This window comes from Hyperolius riggenbachi, chromosome 1, assembly GCF_040937935.1.
Source record: "Hyperolius riggenbachi isolate aHypRig1 chromosome 1, aHypRig1.pri, whole genome shotgun sequence".
NCBI lineage: Eukaryota > Metazoa > Chordata > Amphibia > Anura > Hyperoliidae > Hyperolius > Hyperolius riggenbachi.
The window spans coordinates 120,792,115-120,820,106 of record NC_090646.1 but is presented as its reverse complement, the minus strand read 5'-3'; the positions used below and the strand labels follow the sequence as shown (position 1 = coordinate 120,820,106).

The 27,992-nt window shown below is 45.9% G+C and overlaps 1 long non-coding RNA gene across 3 annotated transcripts in view; it reads left to right on the top strand.

Moving 5' to 3' along the window:
- Positions 1 to 12,263: 12,263 nt before the first annotated feature.
- LOC137546070 (uncharacterized) overlaps positions 12,264 to 27,992 on the top strand; it is a 55,454-nt gene continuing 39,725 nt past the window's right edge. For all 3 annotated transcript variants that reach the window (XR_011026172.1, XR_011026166.1, XR_011026173.1), the window contains exon 1: positions 12,264 to 12,364. This is a non-coding gene — a long non-coding RNA (uncharacterized lncRNA). The remainder of the gene's footprint in view (positions 12,365 to 27,992) is intronic.

Genomic DNA, 27,992 nt, shown 5'->3' with positions numbered 1-27,992 from the left:
GATAATTTTCATAATTATGGTTTTGGAGGTGTGTTTAGCTATTAGAGACAACAAAGAGATGATTTGCATATTCAGCAGTGATGCATTGTGGGAGACCTGAAACGCTCACTCCAACCTGACTAATCGCACATACCTTCTGTTTTAAGAAGGAAAACTTCTGTCAAACACTAATTAGTGACTCCTGCTGTGCTCTGCTATACTATAGCTAAGCACCCTCCTCTATAACGCAAGCCTGGGTACCTGCTGTAACTCAATCCTGGTGCCCACACTCAGGGACGAATCTAGGGGGGGGGGGGGGGGGGGGAGCGGGTCTCTTGCCCCAGGCGCAGTTTGTTGAATTCTTAAAAAGGCGCCAAAACTGGATAGGGAAAGGCAGTCTAGGTGCCAAAACCTGACCTTTAGGCACCAAAACCTGACCTTTAGGCGCCAAAACTGGATGAGGAATGGCAGTTTGGGCGCCAAAACCTGACCTTTAGGCACCAAAACTGGATGGGGAATGGCAGTTTAGGCGCCAAAACCTGACCTTGCCCCAGGCGCAATTTGGTCTAGATCCGTCCCTGCCCACACTTACCCCATGGTGTTTGGCCATACTATAGTCAAACTCAGGAACCACTAGCGCCCACATTACGCACACAGCACTGTCAAATCACAAAGGGCTTTGTGCCCAATTTGCCAGTTTTGGTCATCTTCTGCCATTAGTTTGTGTTTGCGTAGTTATATTAGCCACTCGCCCCATACTATGTCGTTTGTGAAAGGAGGCAAAGCCAGGCATGCTTGTGAGTTGAGTTGAGGTATGCAGCAGTGCGAGTTGTGATGGAGGAAAATGCTGGATTGCAACTCAACCTTAATTCAATTTTGGCAATAAAATTAAGGTGTGGCCCAGAACAGGAAGCTGTGTTTAGACAGGCAGCAACATGACTAGTGCAGGGAGTTGATGGGTATCAGGAGTATTAGGGGAAGTATTAGGAGGACGTTTGGTGTGCGGTGGTGTACAACTTTTTGTTAAAGGGAACCTAAACTCAAAGGCATATGGATGTTTCCTTTTAAACAATACCAGTTGCCTGGCAGTCCTGCTGAACTCTTTCACTGCAGTAGTGGCTGAATCACACACCTGAAACAAGCATGCAGCTAATCCAGTCTGACTTCAGTCAGAGCACCTGATCTGCATGCTCATTTAGGGGCTGTGGATAAAAGTATTAGGCCACATACAGACATCAGACCATAGTCTTTGGAAAATGAAAGATCACAGACCAATCTTACCACCCTTCCTGTAGTATAAGAGCCATACTCTACACAGTCTTTTCTATGGAGCTGAACTCCACATCAGAAAAAAATCATTGCAAGATGCTGCACACACAGATGCTGTACAGACACAAAAGATCAGTATCTGCAAAAGATCTGTTCCTGCCAAAAATCCATTCCTGCAAATTGCAATGATAGTCTATGAGATCTGCAGATCATCATACACACATGATTTAACTGACATTCATCTGCAGATCAGATCCACCAGGATGGATTTTCAGATCTGCAGATCTGCAGATGAATGTCAGTTAAATCATGTGTGTATGATGATCTGCAGATCTCATAGACTATCATTGCAATTTACAGGAATGGATTTTTGGCAGGAACAGATCTTTTGCAGATACTGATCTTTTGTGTCTGTACAGCATCTGTGTGTGCAGCATCTTGCAATGATTTTTTTCTGATGTGGAGTTCAGCTCCATAGAAAAGACTGTGTAGAGTATGGCTCTTATACTACAGGAAGGGTGGTAAGATTGGTCTGTGATCTTTCATTTTCCAAAGACTATGGTCTGATGTCTGTATGTGGCCTTAGAGACACAGGATCAGCAGGAGAGTCAGGCAACTGGTATTATTTTAAAAGGCAAAATCCATATCCTTCCATATCCTTCTCAGTTTAGGTTCCCTTTAAGTAAGGAGATCAGAGGGGGAAAAAATCATGAATGTGGGCTTTAAAAATGAGTAAAAATACTGCATTAAAACATACTGAGTGCTCAAGCAGCTGTTAAAGAATTAAACCTTTGGGACATCCCCAGGCCCGGATTTATGGCAAAGGAGCCTATAGGCACAAATGTCCTTGCACCCTAGACTTCACCCTCCACAAACCTACAAACTCCCTCCGAACTGCACCACAAGTGTGCTGGCTGTCCCAGCTGTCACTTCTCCCTTACCTTGCCTGTCATAGGTAGCTGCACCTGCCCCTTAGCATTAGGTAGCCAGAGCTATTCCTCAGTAACAAGTAGCTAGAGGTGCCCGGGGCCCCCAACTGATCTCTGTAATAGACAGTGAGGGAAATATCTCCATTGGGGAACATTTGGGGTGGCGCTAAATACTATTTCCCCCTCTGAGTCATAGCAACTCAGAGGGAGAAGGAATGTGGGCTCCAGCAAACGCCGGAACCCCAAATTACCTGTGTGCACCACTGCTGCAGTTGCGCCATGCTTCGGCGCTATGCAGTGCTTGGCGGGGACCAAAAAGCCCTGTCTTGCCTTTGGCCACACGGAGCATAATGCAACAAGTAAAGGCCCCTTGATTGTGTTCAAACAAACAGCCTGTGCTATGAACATTTGTATTGTTTTCTCCTCCTCTTGTGTTTCACTTTACCTAGTTTACTATATCCAAAGTTTTACTATATCTGAGTATATTATAACAAGATTTCATATAGATATATATATATATATATATATATATATATATATATATATATATATATATATATATGTACACAGTATATGTATTTATTTTTTTCTCTTGAGTTATCTCCTAGGAAATATTTTTTTAAATTCTTTTTAAAATAAGTTTTCAGCACATTGCAATTGAAAAGGTCCCTAAAAGTAGATGCAAAAATACGATTTAAAATCATTTTGAGTATTTTCTTGCCTGCTGGTGGTTTAAAAGGCATTTTATTGACAAGGAGTGTGGCCCCATTCACATCTAAAAGCGCAAAACCTCAACGTTTTGCGCAAGTGATTTTACGGTGATTTGTGCGATAAAATCAGTGGACACTTCAGAGCGATCGCTATTTCAAGCACTGATCCGCGATCGCTGCAGAATCCCCCAGAAAATGCTGCAGGTAACACGTTTGCGATTGGTGCTAATCCCAAAACGCCCGCGATCAGCGCCAATCATGGCAGTGAGAATATACTGCCATAGGGTAATATAGCACTAGCGCTTTAAAAAGCTTTAGCGCTTTAGTGATTAGCGGGAATCGCCCGCTAATCACTTAAGTGTGAATGGGCCGTGAAGAGAAAAATTACCTAGTAGAAAATTCAGGAGAAAAAGTTAATTGCATATGGGCCACAGTTTAATTTCATTTCTATGTGATTGCAATAATTTAGTTATCATTATGCTTTATTTTATAGAGCACCACAGTTTTATGCTGCATGTGAAGTAAAAAAAAAAAGTGAGACCCTGTACTATCAGGGTTTAAAATAATAATATTAATAATAAGATATATATATATATATATATATATATATATATATATATATATATATATATATATATATAGTGTATATACCCTCTTTCCCTGAAAAAAAGACCTACCCTGAAAATAAGCCATAGTTGGAATTTTGAGCATGCTTGAAATATAAGCCCTACCTTGAAAAATAAGCCGTAGCGGAAGCTAAAGAGGAGGAAGAGGCAGTAAGTGACAGTGTGGTGCAGTGCGAATCGGGCACTGATCCTGTCATCTCAGCACACAGCAAGGTTATCAGCTGTGTGCAGGGAAGACAGGACAGGTGCCTGATCCGTACAGTAGCATACTTTCAAATCCATGAACATCACAGTACAAAGGAACAGGAAATGTTCCGGTGAGAGACACTTTCTTATAGAAATATAAGACATCCCCTGAAAATAAGCCCTAGCACATCTTTTAGAGCAAAAATTAATATAAGACACTGTCTTATTTTCGGGGAAAGACGGGTATATATATATATATATATATATATATATATATATATATATATATATATATATATACATATATATATACTAGCTGGTCGCCCGGCGTTGCCTGGGTATGTAATTGGCTAGTGTAAGCTCTGCCTACTTTTTCTAATCCCAACACACAATTACTCAAGGATGACCTAGTTTGTGAGCTTTGTGGTCTTTGGCATCAATAATTGGCATTGAAATGAAATAAATCTAATTGGCTGTGGCTCCACTCCTTTGAAAATCAATAGGTGAATTTTGATTAGCTTTTGTAGGCTCCACCCATTTTCTGAATATTAATCCCAGTCACCCAGTGACCAACTGTGCAAAGTTTAAGAACCCTACCATTGACAGTGTAAGAAAAACAAAAGTTTGCTTTTAAACTTAAAACAGAAAGAATTTGCGATAATTCAGGTTGGAGTGAGCTTAAAATGTCGCCCAGTGCATCACTGTTCAATATATGCAAATTAACCATTGTTACCCTTAAAAGCTAAACACCTCCAGAACTGCTGGAATGCAATGATGCATCTTCTTGTTAATTTGTACAGAGCCATAATAATCCAACATGCATACAGACTGTTTTGGATTGTTTGATCCTCATCAGTGCATGGCATGGATTAATTTGGCTCTATGCAGTAGGGCTTGTAACACCGAGAGGTACAGACTAACCAGCCAGCTCATGGTGACCCAGAACTCATTGGAGTGTGTAAGGGACTACAATGGTCCTAAAAAGCCCCCTTAGTAAGATGTTAAGAAAAACAAAAGTTTGCTTTCTTTAAACAGAAAGAATTTGCGATAATTCAGGTTGGAATGAGCTTGAGATGTCTCCCAGGGCACCACTGCTGAATATATGCAAATTAACCATTCTGCCCTTAAAAGCTAAACACACCTCTAGTGTAACAGTGTAAGAATGGCTGCAGTTTACATTTCCCAGTGAACTTTGTATTTGTCTCTGCCCCCTTATTGGTTATAGGAATAAAAAGTATCCTATACTTTATTCCAGGTAATGTACTATGTGTGTGCCAAATTTCACTTTACATTCTGGCAGTTAACTTTGTAATTTTCTCCACCCACTGATGTTCTAATGTTTCCCGGGTATCTATTTGGCTGCTGATGGCTGTGGCCACTTTTTCTAACACACAATTGTCAATAGTCAATGACCAAGTTTGTGAGATTTGTGGTCTTTGGCATGAATACTTTTCATTGAAATTAAACACATCTGATTCGCTGTTTGTGGCCCCACCCCTTTTCTAAATATTTAACCCCAGTCACCCAATGATCAACTGTACCAGGTTTGAGGCTTGTGCCATTAACAGTGCAAAAATGGCAGCAATTAAATATTTGCCTTGAAAATCAATAGGTGAATTGTGGTTGGTTTTTGTAGGCTCCACCCACTTTTCTGAATATTAATCCCAGTCACCCAGTGACCAACTGTGCAAAGTTTTAGAACCCTGCAATTAATAGTGTAAGAATGGCTGCAGTTTACATTTTCCCAGTGAAATTTGTGTTTGTCTCCGCCCACTGAAGACTCGGCATTGCCCAGGTATGTATTTGGCTGGTGCTGGCTCCGTCCACTTTTTCTAACCCTAACACAAAATTACTTAATGACCAAGTTTGTGAGCTTTGCGGTCTTTGGCATCAATAATTTGCATTGAAATAAAATAAATCTGATTGGCTGTGGCCCCACCCCTTTTCTGAATTTGAACCCCAATCACCCAATGGCCAACTGTACCAGGTACAGGTGATTAACAGTGCAAGAGGCTTGTGCCATTAACAGTGCAAGAATGGCATCAATTAAATATTCCCCTTAAAGTTAATAGGTGGATTTTGATTGGCTTTTGTAGGCTCCACTCACTTTTCTGAATATTAATCTCAGTCACCCAGTGACCAACTGTGCAAAGTTTTAGAACCCTACAATTAATAGTGTAAGAATTGCTGCAGTTTACATTTTCTCAGTGAAATTTGTATTTGTCTCTGCCTACTGATGACCCAGCATTGCCCGATTATGTATTTGGCTGGTGCTGGCTGCGCCAACTTTTCCTAACCCTAACACACAATTACTCAATTACTCAATGACCAAGTTTGTGAGCTTTGCGGTCTTTGGCATCAATAACCTGCATTAAGATGAAACAAATCAGATTGGCTGTTTGGGGCTCCACCCCCTTATATAAATTTAAACCCCAGTCACGCAATGATCAACTGTACCAGGTTTGAGGCTTGTGCCATTAACAGTGCAAGAATGGCAGCAATGAAATATTCCCCTGAAAAATTAATAGGTAATTTTTGATTGTTTTTTGTAGGCTCCACCCACTTTTTAGAATATTAATCTCAGTCACCCTGTAACCAACTGTGCAAAGTTTGAGAACCCTACCATTAACAGTGTAAGAATGGCTGCTGTTTACATTTTCCCAGTACAATTTGTATTTGTCTCCGCCCACTTATGACCCTGCGTTGCCCGCTTATGTATTTGGCTGGTGTTGGCTGTGCCCACTTTCCTAACCCTAACACACAATTAATCAATTACTCAATTACCAAGTTTGTGAGCTTTGTGGTGTTTGGCAACAATAATTTGCATTGGAATGAAACAAATCTGATTGGCTATTTGTGGCTCCACCCCCTTTCTGAAATTGAACCCCAGTCACCCAATGATCAACTATACCAGGTTTGAGGCTTGTGCCATTAACAGTGCAAGAATAGCAGAAATGTAAATATTCCCCTTGAAAATCATTAGGTGAATTTTGATTGGCTTTTATAGGCTCCAACCACTTTTCTGAATAATAACCCTAGTCACCCAACAACCAACTGTGCAAAGTTTGAGAACCCTACCATTAACAGAGTAAGAAAAACAAAAGTTTGCTTTCTTAAAACAGAAATAATTTGCGATAATTCAGGTTGGAGTGAGCTTGAGATGTCTCCCAGTGCATCACTGCTGAATATATGCAAATTAACCATTGTTACCCTTAGAAGCTGAACACACCTCCAGAACCGCTGGAATGCAATAATGTGTCAGCTTGGGAAATTGTACAGAGCCATAATAATCCAACATGCATACAGACTGTTTTGGATTGTTTGATCCTTATCAGTGCATGGCATAGATTAATTTGGCTCTATGCAGTAGGGCTTGTAACACCGAGAGGTACAGACTACCCAGCAAGCTCATGGTGACCCAGAACTCATTGGAGCGTGTAAGGGACTACAATGGTCCTAAAAGCCCCCTTACTAAGATGTTAAGAAAAACAAACGTTTGCTTTCTTAAAACAGAAAGAATTTGCGATAATTCAGGTTGGAGTGAGCTTGAGATGTCTCCCAGTGCATCACTGCTGAATATATGCAAATTAACCATTCTACCCTTAGAAGCTAAACACACCTCCAGTGTAACAGTGTATGGCTGCAGTTTACATTTTCCAGTGAAATTTGTATTTGTCTCTTTTTGGTTATGGGAATAAAAAGTATCCTATACTTTATTCCAGGTAATGTACTATGTGTGTGACAAATTTCATTCAAATCCGTTCAGCCGTTTTTGCGTGATCGAGTAACAAACATCCAAACATCCAAACATCCGAACTTTCCCATTTATTATATTAGTAGGATATATATATATATATACATATATATATATATATATATATATATATATATATATATATATATATATATACACAGGGCCGGCCTTTGACCTGAGCGACCGGAGCGATCGCTCAGGGCGCCGGGCCGCCGGCTTCCAGGGGGGGGCGCCGCGCCGCTCTCCTGCCCCCCGGCCGCATATTGTTTATTTTTATCTGCTAGCTCACTTGCGGCGGCTTGCGCCGCACGACTGTCTCCCTCTGGCTCCGCCCCCTGGTGCCGCTGGGGGTGATGGGGGCGAAGACCAGAAACAAGTGCTGGAGCCTGCAGCCTCTTGGAGGCAGTGTCTTTGATAGTCTCCGCCCCGCGCTGCTGGCCCCGTGCGTGATAGGAGGAGGATGGAAGCCCGCCGTGTGCCAGGCCAGCCTCCCTGCCTTGACCTGGCTGTGTGTGGCAGTGGGTGACTGTCCCTCGAGACCCCGAGACCCGGGCTGGCCATCGCCCCAAGACCCCAACTGACTGGACAGACCATGTCACCAGCAAAAGTAAGGCTCCGCTCCCCATCCCATATATGTGCAGCAGCCATGAGATGTGTGTATATATATATGCAGCAGCCAGCAGATGAGATGAAATATAATAGATGCAGCAGCCAGCAGATGAGATTCCCAGCTGAGCTGACCACCCTGTGATCAAAGCAAAATGTAACACAACAGACAGCACAAGTGTGTGTGTGTATATATATATATATATATATATATATATATATATATATATATATATATATATGTATATATATATGTATATATATATATATATATATGTATATATATATGTATATATATATATATATATATATATATATATATGTATATATATATATATATATATATATATATATATATATATATATGGGATGGGGAGCGGAGCCTTACTTTTGCTGGTGACATGGTCTGTCCAGTCAGTTGGGGTCTTGGGGCGATGGCCAGCCCGGGTCTCGGGGTCTCGAGGGACAGTCACCCACTGCCACACACAGCCAGGTCAAGGCAGGGAGGCTGGATGTATATAGCTTTGATCATACAGCGGTCAGCTCAGCTGGGAATCTTATCTGCTGGCTGCTGCATATTATAGGCAACTAAAGGGGGATCTGGTAGCCTACGTATACACACACACACACACACTAAGTGGGGGTCTGCCTATATACATACACACTAAAGGGGGGATCTGCCTACACTAGTAGCCTATATACACTAAGGGGGAGATCTGCCTATAGTAGGCAGATCCCCCCCTTAGTGTATATAGGCTCTACTAGTCTTGTATATGTAGGCAGATCCCCCCTTTAGTGTATATATAGGCAGATCCCCCTTAGTGTATATATTATATATACACACACTAAGGATCTGCCTAATATATGTACACTAAAGGAGGGGACTTGCCTACAAGACGAGTAGCCTATATACACTAATGGGGGGATCTGCTTATAATAGGCAGATTAGACCCCCCCTAAAGTGTTTATAGGCTACTAGTCTTGTATATGTATGCAGATCCCCCCTTTAGTGTATATATAGTAGGCAGATCCCCCTTGGTGTATATATTATATATACACTATTTATTTAAGTATTTATAGCGCCGACATATTACACAGCGCTGTGCAGAGTATATATTGTCTTGTCACTAACTGTCCCTCAGAGGGGCTCACAATCTAGTCCCTACCATAGTCATATGTCTATGTATGTATTATGTAGTGCATGTATCACAGTCTAGGGCCAATTTTTTAGGGGGAAGCCAATTAACTTATCTGTATGTTTTTGGGATGTGGGAGGAAACCAGAGTGCCCGGAGGAAACCCACACAGACACGGGAAGAACATACAAACCCCTTCAGATAGTGCCCTGGCCGGGATTCAAACCAGGGACCCATCGCTGCAAGGCGAGAGAGCTAACCACTACGCCACCGTGCTACCCATACACTAAGGGGGGATCTGCCTAATATATATACACTAAAGGTGGGATCTGCCTACAAGACTAGTAGCCTATATACACTAAGGAAGGGGGGGGGATCTGCCTATAATAGATAGATCCCCCCCTTAGTGCATATAGGCTACTAGTCTTGTATATGTAGGCAGATCCCCCCTTTAGTGTATATATAGGCAGATCCCCCCTTGGTGTATATATCTGCCTATATATACACTAAAGGGGGGGGGGATCTGCCTATATATACACTAAAGGGGGATCTGCCTACATATACAAGACTAGCAGCTTATATACACTTGGGGCCCTTTTACAAAATCAGTTGCTCTCAGTTAAAACGGAAAGAAAACTGATTTTCAAAGTAAGTCCCATGTTTTCCTATGGCTTCTTTCACGCTTAACGCGTTTCAACTGAAATCTTTTTCCCAATGCACTGCGTGGTGTGTGGTGTGTGTAGAGAGGATGAACAGGGGGGGGGGCACCAAAATCTGGTTACGCTCAGGGCGCTGTGAAACCTAAGGCCGGCCCTGTATATACATATACACACACATATATATATATATAATTTTTTTTATTGAATGGGTGAACAATAACAGCACACATGCTGAGACGATAATAAACTAGTAGTAGTATGAATATCCACATCAGAACAACACATGATCCAGCACCTGAGAGCGTAGCACGGCAAACGTGTAATCTATGAATAACCCACTGAAGACTTCCCATGCTAATTTTTGCACCGCATAAAATCAAAGTCTATTTGTTGGCTGTGCCTGAGTGAGAGGAGTGCGCTGTGCTTCCTGCCAGTTCTCCTTCCTGCTGCCCCAGCACACAGATGGGCACAGATACAAGCTAACCACAGGAGTGAGAGGGAATGGGAGGGACCACAATCTTGTTTTGGGGTTTCTGGGAGGGAGAGGTGTGCATCTGGCACAGCTGCTAAAAAGCACTCCACCTTAAAAAGTGCAACAAAAACAAGACGCAGCAACACCCAGGGCTGAAGGGGAAGGAAGGGAGGTGTTCGGAAACCCAGCACTGCAAGTCTTCAAATACATCTCTAACACACTCCTATCAGTGGCCTCTTAACCCCTTAATTGTCAGTGTCTATTATCCTAGTCAGCCCGGTTCTACGTATTACTATCACCTATAATACACCATGCTCTGCAGGTTCCTTCACCTCATGACAGTTCTGCAGAGCTGGCTACTTAGCTGTGTGCGCTACCTAAAAATTAAAATGCCAATTAACTATATAGGAAGGGTGAGGCTGATGATTACCTTCAGGTGTCAGTTATTTTTCTTTCCTATAATAGAGCTAGTTAAATTTTGCATCATACTCTGCAGTTATTGTGTCATTTTCTTGGATCGTTAATGATTAAAGTGGAGATATCAGGCATGTTTTCCTATTAAACATTGATAAGGCTCGGGCCAGTTTGTGGAGTACATGCGGTGCAATCAGCAGGGCGGAAATGGCCAGATATCCACGGCCTTGGAGACCTCCTCGATCATTTTCCCTTATTACGAAATCGGCAGTTTCATCATGTGATGGTACATAGGGTCACTTCTCGGCTGCTGTCGACTTTAGTTCTTGGGAGAAAGAATCAACAAGCCAATGTTCCTAATGACTGAGTAAAGCACAGAATATCCTCATCGGAGGTAAACATACCATTTCAGCATTCAAAAAAGATACGCTCAATTTGATTTACTGGGGTAATTAGATTTTATAAATACAGTTAAACCCCGTTAACCAGAACTCAGTTAACCAGAAGTCTCAAGCATCCAGAGAAAAAAAATCTGGCCTCGCAGAATGTGTAAATCTACTTTTACACTTCTTTATATAGTAATAAACCTAATTTACATTAAGTCTTTTCTTTGTCTTAATTTGTTTTTAATTAATATATTTTAACAGGAATACAGAGTTTATGGTACGTGTACAGTGTGGGGTATAGTACTGTTTTTTAGTTAGGCCTATTTCTAACATTGGCTCTCAAGCAACCAGAAACTACACATATCCAGCATTCAGGGTTTTTCCTGTACTATAACATTTGTTTAGACTTATTTAGTTTAGGAACTGCAGTCAAAATAACCTAATGAATAAAGTCAGTGGCCTTTTTCTCCCACGTTATCTCCTAAGAGATAATTTTCATTTTCTCTTTAAAATAACTTTTCAGCGTTTTACAATTGAAAATGTACCCAAAAGTTGGTGGAAAGGTACTATCAAAATTAATTAGATTATTTTCTAGCTTGCCGGTGGTTTAAAAATCATTTTATGACAATGTGTGAAAATATCACCTGGGAGAAAACTTAGGAGAAAAGGTGAATTGCATATGGACCAGTGTTTGCTGTCATTGTAAAATCTTTCCTTTCCTTGATGTACTTTCCGAAATGTATCACAGGGCAGAAATATCTTTAGTGCTGGCAAGTGATCTCTGCAGTTTGTTTGTTACTGAGAGTTCTAACGCCAGCAAAAACTAGTGGGTGGGGGAGAATTCCACATAATAAACAGCCTAGGCTAAGCCTCGGTGGGAGGGTGGGGCTTCATACCATTCCATTATACAGCAATATATAGCTATAGGAAGAGTTTCTGATGTTGAAACCAGGATATTTAACATAAGTGGGTATCCTAAATACTTTACTGCATTCTACCACATGTCCCTACAGTGCCTCTTTATCAACTTAGATTATTTAATGTATCACTGTCTTCCATGCTAATCTGTTTATTCATTTATTTCAGCATCTAAATGAAACATTTTAGTTTGTATCTAATTGATAATCGTTATTTTTGAAGTTCTTTAAACAGTTCCAGGAAAGGAAGTGGAAATACAAAAAGGGAATCTGCCTCTGAGAAGAAGGCTCTCGGCCAATCAGCAGTGCGTGAATGACATAAGTGAGCTATTTTCTCTGAGTTTAGTCTGGATTACTGTAATTGAAAGATGTAGTGAAAAGTGGATAAGAAGGAATGAGATGGTAAAAAGATTTTTTTCATTGAAAGGAAGCCACTATAAAATAACAAAACATCTGCAAGGTCCCACATAGAACTGCTCTCTTCCTCACTCTCTATACATGTAGTGGAAGCTTGATTCGCGAGCATAATTTGTTCTGAAAAACATGCTTGTAATCCAAAGAACTCTTATATCAAAGCGAATTTCCCCATAAGGATCACTGTAAACTAAAGTAATTTGTTCTATAATCCAAAAACAGTTCAGGGACAAACCAAGGATTTTCAAAGGAGGGATTCCTGAAAGGTCTCCCTTAGCCACGCACAATACTATATATGATAGGACATCGTGCTGGGTACACATAATGCAATTTCCCGTCCGACCTGTATCCGATCTGCTCCCGATCGACAACAGGATCGATCAGGAGCAGTTTGGATACAGGTAATAATGAGGACAGCCAACATTGCTAATGAAGGGGAAAGTGAAACATTCACCCAGCAGGGGCACAGGGCTGTGCTCATACCTGACTCTGTTAAGTTCCCCAGAGCTGCTCCATGCTCTGTACACAGGCTGCTGCTCCATGCTCTGTACACACGCTGCTGCTCCATGCTCTGTACACACACTGCTGCTCCATGATCTGTACACACACTGCTGCTCCATGCTCTATACACACACTACTGCTCCATACTCTGTACACACGCTGCTGCTTCATGCTCTGTACACACACTGCTGCTCCATGCTCTGTACACACGCTGCTGCTCCATGCTCTGTACACAGGCTGCTGCTCCATGCTCTGTACACACACTGCTGCTCCATGCTCTGTACACACGCTGCTGCTCCATGCTCTGTACACACGATGCTGCTCCATCCAAATTCAACTGTAGCAGGGAAAGAACGGGCGGCAGTGCTATGAGCTGCAGGGTACCTGCAGATATTCTGGTGTCTTAACTTGTGCCTGTCCCTAGACACTGCACCAGTTCTAGTACCAATGGGGCCCCAGGGCAAAATTAACCTGGGGCCCCCCAACAGACAACCCCAAACAAATCGGTATTAGGGTCCCTTTGTTGCTGCTAATTTCCCTCCTGAGCCCTGAGCTGGCTGCTGGCACTCCCTTCCAATCTCCTCCCAACTTAACTGTTGCTCCCCCTGTAGAGTCTTTGACAGTGTAGTATCTCACCTGCCCACCAGCACGTTACTCTGCCAAAGACTCTGCAGAGGCCCCGAGGAGCAACAGTTAAGATTGGGGGAGACACCTTGGGGGCCCCTACAGGCTCTGGGGCCCTGGGGCGATTGCCCCCTTTGCCTCTATGGTAGCGCCAGCCCTGGGCAGCTGTAATCCCCCCTTGCTTTTGCCTATGCAGTTATAGAAAAATATTTAATACAAAGTACTGTACTGTATTAAATAAAAATGTAAACAAGACTTTCATTATAACTACCAAAATCACTGTTATCTGATGGCTCTCCCAAACCTTTTTATGTGTGTGGCTTATCCAATGACAGTTGCTTTTGCCTCCTCCTGAGGATTTCATGGAAATGGGACTTTGCACATTCTCTACAGTCAGATTAAGTACAATTAAGTACGATCCTGTTTAGCCTCAAAGGGAGAAGAACTATTGTCTCAGTTGTGATGACGTGACACATGCACTGGCTGATTATTTACAGACATTCCCCAAAAACAACCAATTTGGGTGGTTGGTGCGCCGAGCGTGTTGTTGCAAGGTTTGGGGGATTTTTGGGAAAAAGGAGTTGTCCGGATGTGGATGGAGCGAACCGTTATAAAACTCTGTACTCTATACAGTGCTGCTGAAGATGTCAGTGCTAAACAAATACACAATAATAATATGGTGGGACATAAGACTATGACTATGGTACGATTAGATTGTGAGCTCCTCTGAGGTCAGCCAGAAAAGGGAGACATAAGAATGAGGGGGATGCATAGGAGAAAGGGGGATACTGAGGTAGAGGCACAAGTCAGAGAGCCTGGTGGGAGAGAAGAAATGGCAGGAAGACCTCTCATCAGGACACCAGACTTCACCAGTGCTGTTTGGCAGGGCATGCTGTTAAAAGAAGCCACTGAAATCTGAAAGAGGAAAGGGTCATGGGGGAAGACAACAGGGTGGGAGTGGGAGCTGGGAAAAGAAATAAGATTACCTGCAATCAAGCTAATCTAAATTGCTTGGAGCTTGCTTCTCTGCTCACTACAGAAGTCATCTGTTAGCACCTGTATCATTGGCTTCTGCAACAGTAGACTGCCCTGCATTATTGATTAATTACTCTGATTAGGATAAATAATCAATAGTCTAGGGCATTCTGGTATTACAGCAGCCAGTGCACATGGCTACTAATGACAGGCAACTTCTGAAGCACTAAACACATCCTGTCACCTTTTCCTGCTCATGTCTTAGCTGCAGCACAGTAATAATTCTCTCTTCTCACCCTGCTGCTCTGCACATTCACTTAGTGCCGGCTGTGTGTAGAGAGTGAGGAGACACATTGCCCACAGGACAGGAAGGGGTGCTACATCTAGTGCAGGACAGGAAGGGTCAGTGCAGGAAGTAGTACAGTCCCCTGCGCTGCCTGCTGTTATTTTCCCAAATGTTGACTGAACTATGAAAAAAGGTCCCAGTTGGAAGAACACAGTGACTGAGCACCACAGTGGCACCCCTAGCCATGGCTACACTGGGGAATGTGAGCACCCGCAGCCTCATGGTAGTTATGCCACTGGACACATGTAAACGTTTCTTTGCTTGTATAGCAAGACGTTGCCTGTATATCAAGTCAAAATGTAACAAGAGTATTTGCTTGTATTGCAAAGCGCTCTCAAACCAAGTTACTCTCATTCCAAGGTTTTACTGTACCTATAAAAAGTCAGATTATTTGTGTAAACAGTCTAGAGTTAAAACGAAACTGCCGGTATATTTCCCTATAAAACTAAAGTAGAATTCCAGACATGTAGTTCGATATATTTGGTGAAGTACATTGGAGTACCTGCCAAAAGTTTTGTAATTCTATCCAGCCACCCCTCTGTGAAAATTATTATTATTCTATTATTGTTATTTAGTATTCATATAGCACCAACATCTTCCACAGTGCTGTACACTTAACTGTCCCTTAGAGGGGCTCACAATATAATCCTTACCATAGTCACATGTTCATTGTAGTCTGGGGACAATTTTAGGGGGAAGCCAATAAACGTATCTGTAGGTTTTTTTGGAAGAATATGAACATGAACCAGTCAACCCCATCATCTCTTTAGGTGTGAACTGGGGTTGATTTACAAACATTCGTTTATCATGCGGATTAATGCTTTGCGCGTGCAAGGCAGATCGTGTGATAACTGCTGTGATAGCAGTTATCACGCTTTTCTGAATCAACACCCGTGTGCAAAGCCCATTGGATAGTACAGGTCAGCAGCACACTGATGAGCTCATCATTCTGATCCATAAGCAAGCTTACACTATAACAGGGTTTCTTGGGAACTTTGCAGGGGCTCCTTGGCATTTTTTTTGTTGAAGTAAGTACGGTGGCGTAATGGTTAGCGCTCTCGCCTTGCAGCGATGGGTCCCCGGTTCGCATCCCAGCTAGGTCAACATCTGCAAGGAGTTTGTCTGTTCTCCCCGTGTCTGCGTTGGTTCCTCCAGGCACTCCGGTCTCCTCCCACATCCCAAAAACATACAGATAAGTTAATTGGCTTCCCCCTAAAATTGGCCCTAGACTGTGATACATACACTACACCATATAGACATATGACTATGGTAGTGATTAGATTGTGAGCCCCTCTGTGGGACAGTTAGTGACAAGATAATATACTCTGTACAGCTGTTTGGGTTCAAGGTGCATTTGCAGTTTCTGGGGGGGGCTCAGCGCACCTCTGATTGTCGGCCATTCGGAAGCGGCCTGGTGATGCGCTGATCCACCTTTTGCGCAATACTCTGTACAGCGCTGCGTAATATGTCAGCGCTATATAAATACTTAAATAAATAAATGAAAAAAATAATGAAGGGCACTGTATAAGGACATAAACGACCATACCAGCTTTTGAAGACCATGCCACCTGCAAATTAAATTCAGGGGTTCCTTGAGATGCGAAAATTACTTGCAGGGGTTCCTTGGGATCCAGAAAGTATTTGCAGGGTTCCTCCAGGGTAAATAGGTTGAGAAAGGTTGCACTATAAAGACAAGAAACACTGCAATGCAGCTGAGCCTGGTTGGCTCTCAGTGCCGCCCCAGCAATAGTTGCAGGATCTGTTTATTAGCAAGCAAATATGGGTACAGCAGCTAGCTGGTGACTAATTAACCTCTTCAGGACACAGGCTTACACCCCCTAAAGACCAGGCCATTTTTTGTAAAATGGGCCACTGCAACTTTAAGGCCAAGCTGCAGAGCCGCACAACACAGCACTCAAGTGATTCCCCCCCCCCTTTTCACCCCACCAACAGAGCTCTCTGTTGGTGGGGTCAGATTGCCCCCCGAATGTTTATTAATGTTTATTTGTTTGTTTTTTATTACATTTTGCTGTTTTTTTATATTTAGATATATCCAATCCCCATGATCAGCTGTCATAGGCTTCAGCCTATGACAGCCGATCACCGCCGAGACTCAGGAGGGGACAGCCGTGTTACACGGCTGTCCCCAGTACAGCGCTGCTGTAGATCGCAACGCTGTACCCGGTATTTAGATGGCGGTTTAGCCTTCCGACAGTCTCCAAGCAGCAATTGCTGCTCCGCCTACCAAGCAGGAGATGCGCGGCAGTTCCAGGACCTGGGGCGTAAAGTCCTGGGGCTGCCGCCGTGGCCACACCCATGGGCATGACGTGGTCGGCAAGCAGTTAAAAACAATGTGTACTGTATTGGTGATTTATATAAAAAAAATAGATGCTAGATATGATATGGTTCACCTGTGTAGTTTTAACCTCATTTTCTGTTTATCAGGGGTTCCTAAAATAATAGAGGTGTAAAAGTATAACAAGAATCAGGCACAGTAAAAAAAAATAAAAAAATAATAATGAAACTCTATGATTTGCGTGGTCTAATCTCACTGCAAGTTCCTGTCACTGACTGACCACCTGAGACTCCCTTACCGTACTCTGACTCTGCCTGACCACACTGCACCACCATAAAACTAAAAAGTAGATATTGGACTTGATTCACAAAGCAGTGATAACTTATCATGGATGTGAAAAAGTGGTTTGCACGCGTTTTAGCGATAACGTGAATTTATCGCACGAACGTGGAACGTTAATTCGCGTTCGCGCAATAACGCAATAACGCAAATTTTAGCACGCGATAACCATTTTCACGCTACATTTCGCACTAAGCACTTTTCCCAGCGTGATAACAGTTATCACTGCTTTGTGAATAAAGCCCATTGTGGTTGCTTCCATTCACAAAGGATGTGCCTCCTCTTGTTACACAGACACTGGCCACAGGCAAACAACTAGTGCTGACCATTGACAGACAGACACCGGTTACAGGCAGATATCACTCACAGGGCCCTATGCCATTCCCCAACTTGCCAGAGGTGAACACTGGCGAGGTCTGAAATTAGACAATGAGACCGTCACCTAATTGAGTTCTGTTTACTATCCAGCCAGGGGTACAAAACTTGCCTATTGAGTTCTTTTCCCTCTTTCAATTTCCCTGTTTCACAAGCCGAGAAGATATGCTGTCCGTCAACCATGGGCGAGCGAGAACTAATCACCTGCTTAGAGCAGGTGAAAAGTCTCTATTGCCCATATTTTGGCATCTGGGAGCCTTCTTTAGTACTAAGCGAATACCAGGTGTCAGTCTTGGCACTTCTGCCAAGTACCCTTGGCACCTTCACTAGTGCTTGCCACTTCTCACTGGTTCATTAAGAGCTATAGTATTCAGGGAGCTTTGAGCCACCTGCCAGGGCTTCCCATTAGTTTATCTTATCAGCCAATGAGAATCCTCCCTGAAGAGGATTTTCATTGGTCAGGATATTAGACCAATGAAAACGCTCCTCATGGAGGATTCTCATTGGCTGTTAAGATAAACCAATGGGGAGCCCTGGCAGGAGGATCAAAGATGCTTTTTTGGGGTTCCCCGAAGATTTTAGTGCTGAAGAGCTGGCAAGAAATGTGATGTGCCCCCTGGCAGCTGGTGGTGGAGCAGTGAGAGGTAGCATAGATGCCAAGGATGCTATGGGGGCAGGGAGCGGCAGGTCTGGGGATGCCGACAACAGCGTGACAAGCTGCAGTGGTAGTAGAGATGGGAAGCAGTGGCCAGAAGGAGATTCTTCAATCACCAGTATGGGAAAAAAAGTATGTAGAACCCCCTCAGATGAAGCATCGTCTCCAAAGCTTTCTTTAACTCCTTCTCACCCCTTCTCAGCTAGGTCAACCTGTGTTGGCCTCCGCCATAGTAGCCATACTAGCCCACATGATGCAACAAAGCCTTCCATTCTCCTACAAAGTCCTTGTTCATGTCATGGACAAGGGGCTCTTCCCCACCTCTGCCAGAGTCGTAGTGCTGAAGGCCAGCACCACAGCAGAAAACCTTGCTCTCCATTGCCCCTGCACCTAGGAGCATGGCTCAAGCAAATAGCTATTATTCCCAACAAAACTGACAGGTTTTAGGCTAGTCCACCTCCTCATGGGGGATTCTTAGTATTTTCTTTGTTTTCAAAAGTATTTCCTAAACTGCAGTCGCTAAGTCTAACTGCCAAAATAGTGAGTAGGGAGGTCGGCTAGCAGGGGCATAACTAGACTTAACAGGGCAAACATGATAGCATGGGGCCCCCTTGGTCCCTGAACCTCATGCAGGTCACGTGACTGGGAGCCGGGGAATGGCAGCAGAGAGTGTTTTGCTGTGAAGCAGCGTCTGGAAACAGGAAATAATTACACACGCTCCTCCAGGGAGGTTTTGCTAATTGGCTGCATTTGCGGTTGGGGAGAGGGAGGAGTCGGGGTCCCCAAAGCCTCTGGGCCCTCCTGCGATAGCAGGAGTCACAGAGGTGATTGCTACGCTCATGCCGGCTGGTATCTTACTATTTTGGCAGTTAGACTTAGCAACTACCATTCAGGAAATGCTTTTGAAGACAAAGAAAACCCTGAGAATCCCCATAAGTAGATGGACTAGTCCAAAACCTGCCGGCTCTGTCTTACTTTTTTCACTATAGTGGTCATTTGAAGGACAGTTATAACCATAGATTGTGCAGTGTTTTCTGTGTAGTATTGCAAAAACAACAAAAAAAAGATACCAGTGTTGTAAAATACATAATTAATCTTAAACATTCATGCACAGAGCAATTTGAAAGTTCTGGACCATTTGGAAATGTTCCCCTATGTAGAAATAAAGTTTTACTAGTTTGACAGCATGGGCAACATAGTGGCATAGTGGGCAGCACGCTTGCTTTGCAGCACAAGGATCTCAAGCTCAAATCACAGCCAGAGCACTATCTGCATGGAGTTTGAATGTTTGCCTCACATTTGTGCAGGTTTCTTCACACAACCCAATCTGGGTAATCTAGTTTTTTACCACATCCCCAAAACATGCAGCTAATTCAATTGGTTCCTCTCCTTACAAAATTAAATATATAATTGAAAAAAATTGCCTTGTACTATGATAAGTAAACTAAACTGTGGTATGGATTACAATGGCGATCTCTGCTGAGTAGAACCAGATCATCCACAAGGCAACCTAAGTAGGTGCCTAGGGCCAAGTGGATGTCAAGGGGCCTGGCTGCTATCATCTCTGAGTGTCTGCCCTTATTCTAGCTTACCTAAAAGGCTAGGTTCAAAGCAGGGAGAGTCAGAACTACTACCTTGCCTCGTGCCCCATTTTACCCTAATCTATATCTGCCCCTCAAGCAGTGGTGCTCAGCAGAGCTCGAATATTCGAGTAGCTCGAATATTCGAGCTCTTTTTCAGCTATTCGAGCTCGGTATTCGAGCTCCGAATAGCTGGAGCTATTCGAATGGGCTATCCGAGTACACTCGAATAGCCCATTCACTATTCGAGCTATTCGAGCAACCCGGCGCTATTCGAGCTCGGTACCGAGCTCGAATAGCGTCATAGCCCAGATTGATGTCCTTAGAGCCAATCAGAGGGCTCCCAGGCCCTCTGACGGCAGCCAATCACAGAGGGGGACCCTGGCCAGCCCCTACCCTATAAATAGCAGCCGCCATGTTCCGTTTCTCCGTGCTTGCCTGAGACTTGTACAGAGAGAGAGTTGCTCCTTTGTGCTTTGGCTTAGCAAGAGCTCTATTGTGGTCATTTAACTAGCGTTTTTGCTCACATACACCTCCTATACACACCTATATTGTTGTTAGTTATTTAGACATTGTATTTTAGTTAGTAGCTTGTGTGTTACATTAGAGACAGGCAGCTGCTGCAAGCTTACAGGTTTAGGCCTCAGGGGGGCCTTGCCTCTGTGGGCAGCTGTCCTCTGTTTATTTCTCTCATCTATACCAGTATTTCTGCTGTCCTTTACTAATAGTATTGTAGTTATACTGTACTAGGAGTAGGACACTCACTGACTGTCACTGTTTATAGGCTACTAGCTAGCTCCTGCGTGTGTGCACTCACTCACTGTCTGTGTGTACACACACTCTATTTCCTTCTGATTACTGATAGATTATTGTTAGTTAGTTGTACTTACTTACTACTTACTCTTACTGTACCCGTAGGGACACTCACTGTCACTGTTCATATAGGCTACTAGCTCCTGCGTGTGCGCACTGCACTCACTGTCTGAGTGTACACACACAACACACACTCTATTTCCTTCTGATCGCTGATTGATTATCGTAATTAGTTAGTTGTACTTACTGTTACTACTTACTCTTACTGTACTAGGAGTCTAGGACACTCAGTCACTGTCCATAGGCTACTAGCTCCTGCGTGCGTGCACTCACTGTCTGAGTGTACACACACCCACACTCCATTTCCTTCTGATCGCTGATTGATTATCGTAATTAGTTAGTTGTACTTACTGTTACTACTTACTCTTACTGTACTAGGAGTCTAGGACACTCAGTCACTGTCCATAGGCTACTAGCTCCTGCGTGCGTGCACTCACTGTCTGAGTGTACACACACCACCCACACTCCATTTCCTTCTGATCGCTGATTGATTATTGTAATTAGTTAGTTCTACTTACTGTTACTACTTACTCTTACTGTACTAGGAGTCTAGGACACTCAGTCACTGTGTTCATAGGCTACTAGCTCCTGCGTGCGTGCACTCACTGTCTGAGTGTACACACACTAAATTTACTTGTGATTACTACTGATTATTGTAACTGCTAGTTGTACTTCCTGACTGTTACTACTTACTTACTGTACTAGGGGACACTCACTCAGTCACCTCACCAACCAACCCACTCCATTAAAGTACCCCACTTTTTACCCGCCCTTTTAAAAAACTTTTGTCTATACGCCCAAAACATTGAAGATGTCTGGAAGTGGCAGCCAGCGCGGTTTGGGCAAGGGGAAGGGCAGCAAGGGAATCAGGAGGAGAGGGAGCAGCATTGTGGCAAGCCGCGGCCGCGGGCGCGCCACCATGCACAGTTCCGCAGCAGCAGCAGCAGCGTCAGTGGCTAACATTCCTCCCATAGCCACTGGCCGTGGACGCCTTGGGCGCCGCCCAGCAGGAGCATCTGCAACTCACGCTGCAGAGACACAGCAGCAGCAGCGTGTAGCACCTGCTCCCATTTTCCTCCAGCCGGGTCGGAAACGTCCCATTGAGGAAAAGGATGCAGACACTGTGGTGCAACTCATGACAGAGGATGAGCAGCCCGCCATCAGCTCTGCATCCGAGGCCTCCACCCTCACCACCACCACCACCACCACCACCACCCCTGTTCGCAGCAGCCGCCCAGCAGGGTCTGGGGAGGAGGCCAGTTCACCGTCACTCGCCGACCTGTCATTCAGCAGTCTTTTGACCCCAGGCATCATGAGTAAATTGTCTGCTGTTGTTGGCGATCTTGAGGAGGAGATGCTGATGGGCACTTTGGGGGATGAGGGATTGGACAGCAAGACTGTGGCGACAGTCAAGCAGCCCATCCATGCATCAGGAGAGGAGTTTGGGGGGTCCTCATCCCAGCAGGACATGTTTCAGGAGGGGGAGGATGATGATGACCGGTGACAGACAGAGACTGGGTGCCACCACCTCCAGGGGATGTCATCCTCAGCAGCTCTGAGGAGGAGGAGGAGGATGCGCTTGTGGGCCTTGCAAGGAGGCGCATCATTGCAAGCATTGGCAGCGTCCCACAGCCTGCTGGTGTCTCAGGCTCAGCAGCAGCAGCAGCAGCATCAGCCAGTACCACCACCAGCCGCACCCAAGCCCCCCCCCCCAACCACCACAGGGAGACAGGCAGCAGCGCTTCCATGCCGTAGGGGGAAGTTTCTGTCACCAATCTGGCGGTTTTTCACCATGCCCACTGTGTACAGCAAGTACGCCACTTGCAACCACTGTCAGCGGAAGTTGAGCAGAGGTGCAGACCCCTTAAAGTTCAGCACCAGCTCGCTCATCAACCACCTTGCGGCTAAACATTTCCACCAGCATGAGGAGTTCCAGAGGCTGAAGGCATCTGCTGCTGGCAGTGGCACCACACCCATCACTGCACAGCCTTCAGCAGCAGCAGCAGCAACAGCAGCCACCCGCCCTCCTGCTCCTCCAGCAGCACCAGCAGGAGTGCGGAAACGCACTGCTCCTCCCCCCTCTGCAACTCCTGCCGCCGACACTGAGGCCTGTTCTGGCAGCCAGTCCTCAGTGGCCTCCTCTGCTGTGTCTGCTGATTCCCGTGTCAGCAAAAGGCCACGCCAGAGCCTTTTGAGCGAGTCCTTCCAGGGGGTGGTTAGGGCTCTGCCTCCCAGCAGCCGTCGCGTGCGGCAGCTGAACGGCTTGCTGGCACGGGCCATGTGCTCCCAACTCCTGCCGTACACGCTCGTGCAGGAGGGGAGCGACATTCGTGCGCTGCTTGCTTGCGCAGCCCCAGACTGGCAGCTCCCCAGCAGACACTTTTTCTCCCGCAAGGCCATTCCTGCACTGCACCGCTTTGTGATGGCCAATGTGGAGCGAGGGCTGGAGCACGCGGTTGGTGAAAGGGTCCACGTCACCATGGACTCCTGGAGCAGCCGCTTCGGGACAGGCCGCTACCTGTCCTTCACTGTCCACTGGGTCAGCTTGGTGGAAGGGGGTGAGGATGGGAGAGCAGCAGCGGGCACAGCAGCAGCAGCAACACAGTGGGTGGTGCCACCCCGCAGGCTCAGGGGAACTGCAGCAGGTTCCTCCGATCCTCTGCCATCCTCCGGCACACCTGGCCAAACCCCCCGCCTCAGCAGCAGCGTGAAGGCCCGCCACTGCCAAGCGCTGCTGCACTTGGTCAGCCTTGGGAAGACCAAGCTGACGGCAACCCATGTGTTGGCCAAACTCCAGGAGCAGGAGAGGATTTGGCTGACCCCCAGAGGCCTCAGAGTCGGAGAGGTGGTGGCCGACAATGGGGCCAATCTGGTTGCCGCAATAGACAGGGGAAACCTGACCCACATCCCCTGTCTTGCCCACGTGCTGAACCTGGTGGTGCAGAAGTTCCTGCGCACCTACCAGGGGATGGGCGAACTGCTGGAAACGGCAAGGAATGTTGTGCGTCACTTCCGGCGCTCGGCTGCAGCCTGTGCGAGCCTGGAAGACGTGCAAAAGGAGCTGGATCTGCCACGCCATCGGCTGATCCTTGACGTTCCGACTCGCTGGAACTCCACCCTGGCGATGTTGGAGCGTCTGGTTGAACAGAGGCACGCTGTCAAACAGTACCTTGCCCTGGCCACTGTTTCCGCAGCTCAGAGAAGGGACAAGACCAGCAACATCCCGTCCATCGTCCCCGATGATGACTGGAGGCACATGCAGCAGGTGTGCTTAGTGCTGGCTCCCTTCCTGCAGGCCACAAACATGGTGAGCAGGGACCATGCTATGGTCTGCGAGTGGGTGCCCCTGGTTTCTCTGCTGAACAGGGCCCTCGATGCTTTGCTGGAACAGGGAGCGGCAGCCTTGGACCAGCAGGAGCGGCAACCAGCTGCGCAGTTCACCTCTGAGGGGGAGGAGGAGGAGGACTTGGTGGAGGTCCCTGACCTGGCTGCTGATGAGGGGGATCAGCACAGCGCAGCTGAGTTGGTGCGGGGGTGGAGAGAGGATGAGGCGGCAGAGGAGGAGGATGAGGACAGCACTGACGTCGATGTGCCAGCAGACGTGGCCCGCCTCTTCCCAATGGCAGCGCACATGCTGACGTGCCTGCGCAGGGACCCCAGGGTGATCCAGATGAAGCAGAGGGAGGACATCTGGATCAGCATGATGTTGGACCCACGCCTCAAGGGGAAGTTGAGCCAGTTCCTGCCGCCTGCAGGAGGAGACCCAGCGCAACAAATAAGGAGCTTGCAGCAGGCCCTTGTTGAGCGCTTGGAGGAAGCCTTCCCCCAGCCTTCCACCCCCACTGTCCAGCAGCCAGCACAGAGGCAGCAGCAGGTGCCTGCATCCAGCAGCAGCAAGCGCCCCACAGACCTGCTGTCTCTCAGCCACGAGCTCTACAGGACTGTAGAGGCTCCGGCAGCAGTGACTAGAGAGGAGATGCATGCAGCAGCATCCTCCTCCGGTCACAGCCAGCGCCTGACCCGCATGGTGGCTGACTACATGGGGTCGTACAGCGGGCTTGACAGCGATGCCCCTGTTGATCCCATGGAGTATTGGGTCAAGCGCATGGAGATCTGGAGCGAGCTGGCGCAGTACGCCCTGGAAGTGCTGTCCTGCCCCCCTTCCAGCGTGCTGTCCGAGCGCTGCTTCAGTGCAGCTGGTGGCGTGGTCACCGAGAAACGCTCACGTCTGTCTCACAAGTCTGTGGACAGACTGACGTTTCTCAAGATGAACCAGGCGTGGGTGGAAGGCGAGTTCCTGGCCCCTGTTGTCGGCGAGAGGGGGACATGAACTGGCTGCCGGAACCATCGTTAATGTGCCTTACCACCCTTTACCACCTCCTGGCTCCTGCTCACTAAGCCAGCCTGGTTCACTTTGACTATTACGTCGCCTGCAGCCACACATTTTACACCTACAGTGGGCTGCTGTGTACTGCCCTTCTGCTGTCTGTCTGTGTTTCCCACTGCCAGGGTACACAGAATTACCTTCTTCTGCTGCCACTCTGCCACCAGCTATTACGTCAAACAATAGCTATATTGGTTGCAAAACCAAAACCAAACAAACCATTAAAAAAAAAAAAGGTTTAATTTTTCTGAGGTGCCCGGGTTGAAAACTGTGTTGTTCCAGTTGTGTATTGGACACAATGTGGGCTGCACGACCGCTGTCTGGGACCTCCTGTTGTGTTTATTTACAGCCCTGGTATCACCGCTAGGTACCAGGGCTATTATGTCACGCTGCCTACCTGCTGCCACACTCACACTGCTCCTCCATACCTCCTCCTGCTGCTGCTGCTGCTGTCTGTCTGTGTTTCCCACTGCCAGGGTACACAGATGATTTACCTTCTGCTGCCACTCTGCCACCAGCTATTACGTCAAACAATAGCTGCTCGCCTACTCCTCCATTCCTCCTCCTCCTGCTGCTGCTGTCTGTCTGTGTTTCCCACTGCCAGGGTACACAGATGATTTACCTTCTGCTGCCACTCTGCCACCAGCTATTACGTCAAACAATAGCTGCTCGCCTACTCCTCCATTCCTCCTCCTGCTGCTGCTGTCTGTCTGTGTTTCCCACTGCCAGGGTACACAGATGATTTACCTTCTGCTGCCACTCTGCCACCAGCTATTACGTCAAACAATAGCTGCTCGCCTACTCCTCCATTCCTCCTCCTGCTGCTGCTGTCTGTCTGTGTTTCCCACTGCCAGGGTACACAGAATTACCTTCTTCTGCTGCCACTCTGCCACCAGCTATTACGTCAAACAATAGCTATATTGGTTGTAAAACCAAAAACCAAAAAACCATAAAAAAAAAAAAAAAGGTTTAATTTTTCTGAGGTGCCCGGGTTGAAAACTGTGTTGTCCCAGTTGTGTATTGGACACAATGTGGGCTGCACGACCGCTGTCTGGGACCTCCTGTTGTGTTTATTTACAGCCCTGGTATCACCGCTAGGTACCAGGGCTATTATGTCACGCTGCCTACCTGCTGCCACACTCACACTGCTCCTCCATACCTCCTCCTGCTGCTGCTGCTGCTGCTGTCTGTCTGTGTTTCCCACTGCCAGGGTACACTACACAGATGATTTACCTTCTGCTGCCACTCTGCCACCAGCTATTACGTCAAACAATAGCTGCTCGCCTACTCCTCCATTCCTCCTGCTGCTGTTGCTGTCTGTCTGTGTTTCCCACTGCCAGGGTACACAGAATTACCTTCTGCTGCCACTCTGCCACCAGCTATTACGTCAAACAATAGCTATATTGGTTGCAAAACCAAAACCAAACAAACCATTAAAAAAAAAAAAAAAAAGTTTAATTTTTCTGAGGTGCCCGGGTTGAAAACTGTGTTGTCCCAGTTGTGTATTGGACACAATGTGGGCTGCACGACCGCTGTCTGGGACCTCCTGTTGTGTTTATTTACAGCCCTGGTATCACCGCTAGGTACCAGGGCTATTATGTCACGCTGCCTACCTGCTGCCACACTCACACTGCTCCTCCATACCTCCTCCTGCTGCTGCTGTCTGTCTGTGTTTCCCACTGCCAGGGTACACAGATGATTTACCTTCTGCTGCCACTCTGCCACCAGCTATTACGTCAAACAATAGCTGCTCACATTACTCCTCCATTCCTCCTGCTGCTGTTGCTGTCTGTCTGTGTTTCCCACTGCCAGGGTACACAGAATTACCTTCTGCTGCCACTCTGCCACCAGCTATTACGTCAAACAATAGCTATATTGGTTGCAAAACCAAAACCAAACAAACCATTAAAAAAAAAAAAAAAAAGGTTTAATTTTTCTGAGGTGCCCGGGTTGAAAACTGTGTTGTCCCAGTTGTGTATTGGACACAATGTGGGCTGCACGACCGCTGTCTGGGACCTCCTGTTGTGTTTATTTACAGCCCTGGTATCACCGCTAGGTACCAGGGCTATTATGTCACGGCGAGCTGCCTGCCTCATTGACTGCCTGCTGCCACACACTCATCCTCCTCCTCCTGCTGCTGAATTTACCTCCTGCTGTCTTTGTGTTTCCACTGCCAGGGAGCACATACAATGGCGCTTCCAACATGCGTGCGCCCACCAGCTATTTGTTACGCTCAAAAATAGCTGCATTTCTTTAAAAAAAAAATTGAAAAGAGAAATACGTGAAGAAGAAGAAGACGATATTGAAAAAGAAGGAGAAGGAGAAGATGAAGATGAAGAAGAAGATGAAGAAGAAGATGAAGAAGATGATGAAGAAGATGAAAAAGAAGAAGAAGATGAAGAAGATGAAGAAGAAGAAGATGAAGAAGAAGAAGATGAAGATGAAGAAGAAGAAGAAGAAGATGAAGAAGAAGAAGAAGAAGAAGATGAAGAAGATGAAGAAGAAGAAGAAGAAGATGAAGAAGATGATGAAGAAGAAGAAGAAGATGAAGAAGAAGAAGAAGAAGATGAAGAAGAAGAAGAAGATGA